At 43.2% G+C, this 3,987-nt stretch overlaps 1 long non-coding RNA gene across 1 annotated transcript; it reads left to right on the top strand.

Moving 5' to 3' along the window:
• Positions 1–396: 396 nt before the first annotated feature.
• On the top strand, positions 397–2,997 carry LOC146181661 (uncharacterized). Its single transcript, XR_014700011.1, has 3 exons — positions 397–479; positions 558–661; positions 2,733–2,997. It is a non-coding gene; the product is annotated as an uncharacterized LOC146181661 (long non-coding RNA).
• Positions 2,998–3,987: the final 990 nt, after the last annotated feature.

The following is a 3,987-nucleotide window of genomic DNA, read 5'->3' as shown; positions in this document are numbered from 1 at the left end:
TGGATCGGAACCCGTATGCTATTCAACAGTTTTGAACGTCCATAATTTGGCACAACCGGGTTAAGGGGAGAAATATGGGAGAGACCTTCGCCCTGCAGTGGGTATAGTCAGGCTGATGATGATGATGATGATGATGAGCCCTTTGTTAACGATCATTGCATGCTGGACAAACGGTGATATACCTGCTTCTTGGAAAGAATCAGTGGTGATACCTATTCAGAACAGCCCATTACACCTGTTTCCCTATTCTTCAACATACAACCTTTGTAGGGAGATGGGACGTGTGGCTTTACGTAGAGTTGAATAGAACACATACATTTACAAGGAAAAATCACGTTGAGTATAAAATTGCAAAAACAATGTTTATAAAAACATATAATATGTTCACAATTCCAGGTCTACACATGAGCGCTAGCCGCCAAAATATTATGGGGCCGCCAAATACGTGTGAATTTCAAATGCAGTATTTTCCAGTCGGGGTGAGTAAATACAGGCTATGTGTATATGCAGTGCGCGTCGAAGCCGCAGCCAACAAGAGCAACTTTTCCGCATTTCAGAAGTTCACAGAACAGTGCTAAAACAAGCCAAAGTGCTAAAAAAATTGACAACGAAGAGCCTGGAGGCAGCCTGGAGGTACCGATTGTTCGGCACATCGACCAAAGTACGTTTACAGTCAAAACGTTCAGTCACTGCGTCACTACTTTGCAAACCAATTTCATCGCTATATGTTACGCAACATGCAAGAATTATTTGCGCTATATTTCAATGTGGTTCGAGACCTACGCGCAAGACAAGAGGGGACCTTGCATTTCTAGCACAACCAACAGCAGCCGGGGTCCCCCCGCCGGCCTTGTCAAAACTACCGAAACATTTACCTGCTACTAGACCAAACTCCTAGTAGTTTTCTCGCAGCATGCTGGGCAGTCTCTATTTGATTGGAAAACGCTAGTTTCTCCAACTGCTTTTGAGATTTTCACACCTAAAGAAAGTCAGCAGATTAGCTAACCCATGTCTGAATCTTTGAAATACTGGTTAGAGTTAGCTTTTGTGGTGCTAATAAGCACCCCCCCCCCCCCTGCATCTGATTTTAAACAGAGGGGCATATTAAAATTCAGAAATCATAGCTCCTAGGCGACAAACAAGCATGGATGGGTCGGAAACTTTCGGTGCTCTAATCAGAAAAAAACATTCTTGTTTGGAAAGCTTTCCGACATCCAGCATGACACAGAATATTCGCAGCTTTCGCATGATACTTTCAGTGGGAGCCCATGCTTCATGATAACCTGTTTCTTTGAATGAAATTTGCAGATTAGTTCTTGTGCACTTGCAAACCTGAAATTGCAAACCATTCGTTTTTAGTATCTCAACTTATTAGGCTTGTAGTTCTTACTTGCCTCATCTATTTGCCCCGACTGGGCAGGTGAATGAAGGGACTCTAGGATGATTCCTTAAAGAGGTGGCGGACACTTGCAAGTTCCTCACTATGTGCTTTTCTTTAGATTACCTGTAAAGCCTATCATAAGGCTAATGACTGAAAATCTTACTGAGTGTTTCTTCCCATACCTTCGTATTGGCAAATTTATCGGCTCTTTCTTGACAATAGCGTTTTAAAGCGTGTAGAGTGCACGTAGGATAAATGTGCTGCCAAAACTTTCTTATTTCACTGAGCGTGTCTACTCTCCCTGTTAAGGCATGATTTCATGTCAAACAGATGTTTGTTCCATGAGCGGTGAGTCGCCGCCAGCAAACATTCCGGAGACTGTCCTGCTGAAATACTACGATCATCAAAGTGTCTATTGCGAGAGCAGTGGTGCCGGGAGTCTATATTACTGTGGAAGAGGAGCCTAGTTGGCTACCGCATCTTGATGCTTGTATGATATTATCTGAATTTCGATATTTGTTACGGGGGGAATTACTGATTTATGGCGGCCGTGCATAATGCAGCCTCATTATTTGAGGCATGAGCTAATTTTTTTCTATTGTTCTGAAAATGTCCCTTGCAACATAGAAAAAGACAATCCTTTGTGGTTTAGCACTAACCACAGGAGCGGGGTGGCCTTAGTTCGGACCGCGCACCAGGGTGGCAAGTTGTTTTCTTCTGATTTTTTTTTTACTTCAACTGCACATAGCTGCCTCGAACTGTTTTATTATTTTTAACCCAGCAACCTCAGGCATGCAATACTGGGCAGTATTCAGTCTAGGCCCATAATGACGACTAGTGAGGTCCTTTTTAATTATGGCCAAATTTATGAAACAAAATTAAAACCAAACGTGCCTGCGGGTGTGGGGGTGACTATAAAAACGAGAATTTCGCATGGCAGAAGTCAAAAATAAGTTTTAAGAAAGAGAACCTTATAACACGAAAAAAAAGAGTAAGAACGAGATTTGGGGTCAAGTCAGAAGGAAGTTTCGGATGTTGTCTCGTGTGGTTGGCAGTAGTTGGACGGCAGCCCACCGACACACGTCTTGAGAGCAACGTGTCACCGGCACCAACATCCGGCCGACTATATCTGTCGGCGCTATGGGCCCTAGTCGCAGAACACAGGAATAAATTGTGTTGGCAGACCGAATCGCGTCATGTCATGCCCACGTGACAGGCCCTTAAGTGTGTAAACGTATATTTTTAGTTCCCAGCCCTGTACTTCATCAATCTAGGCTAAAATTCTGAGACATATTGTGAACAAAGCACTTGTTAGTATTGCCACCTCTACAATAATCTTTATTTGTTGCAGCCAACAGACGTAGGCGTGCGGCCTTATCAAGTTGCTTGTAACTAAATTAAACAAAAAACTGCCAAACAACATAGACAAGAGAGAAGACGGGACCTGCATTTCTTGGTACGCTCAGAATTATCTACGCAATGCCACAAAGGCTTTATTTTGTTTGTGCATGCTCAAAGCCACCGGCATGGTCTTATCATTTTTTGACAGTCACGCAAGGTGAATATAGATGTGTCTCAAAGTGTTGTGCTCACTCGCGTCGGTTTCCACAATGTTCCAGGTTGTTATATTCATCCTTGCAGCTTTAACTAGATGTTTCTATGCGGAATTTAAATTGAGCGCTGATGGATGTAACGGTCTATCATATTTTAACGATCGCCGGTCAAATGATGTTATAGCCGCCGCCGGATTACATAAACCCTTTTCGAGAGAAAGTAACTCCAATTATCACTTCATTTGGTGCATCGCCAGTCTCTACGGGCGCCACACTTTTGAAGGAGTTGACAAAATTCTGGCCCACAGCGCATACGCTCGTGGGAAATAACCCGCAGCAAGCAAAACGATTATATTATCCTTGCCTGGTAGATATGTACACATTGCAGAGTATTTGTAGAGTAACGAACATACTTCATATATACGGAGTAGGTGGTTACGTAGTGCGTTTTCTTCACAGTGATTAGTGCACATTCCTATAAAAAAGAATCAGCGAGTACACATTTTGCAGACCAAAGATACCCGCTAGGTGAATCTCTCTGGACTAGATTGGTCTGTCCTATTTAATGTTCAAGAGGACTGGCCTGCCTTGGTTTCTATTCGAAACAGACTAGGTCGCTCGGTTCGAGGTCCGACCTGGCTGTTCTCTGTCCAGTTTGAACACCGAACCGGATACATTATGTCCGGTTTGAGCTCCATATCGCTGCGATCTGCCCGGATTGATATCCGAACTCGATACGGTCTGTCCCGTTTGATCTTGATATCTTGCAGTTCCTTCGAACTTCAGCTGTTGAACTGCAAGTTTAGTTCCTTTGGACTACCCATCAGACTGGTTTGAACGATTAGACAAATACACCTACGTCTAGAAACCCGTTTAAGCTTAACATATCGAGTGGTGGATAAAAACATTTAACCGGGGTTACGAATTTTACAATGGGACTCTTCTCCATGTAAAACATGATGGTTTGTTTCGTGGATTAATATATAATGTATATCCACATATTTAGGGTGTATGCACCAGTACGCAAGCGACACAGGGACATTATTCGCGGCT

Source organism: Amblyomma maculatum, chromosome 8 (assembly GCF_055883805.1).
Source record: "Amblyomma maculatum isolate TAMU_Amacu chromosome 8, ASM5588380v1, whole genome shotgun sequence".
Classification (NCBI taxonomy): Eukaryota; Metazoa; Arthropoda; class Arachnida; order Ixodida; family Ixodidae; genus Amblyomma; species Amblyomma maculatum.
This window is presented reverse-complemented; position numbering and strand designations above follow the sequence as displayed.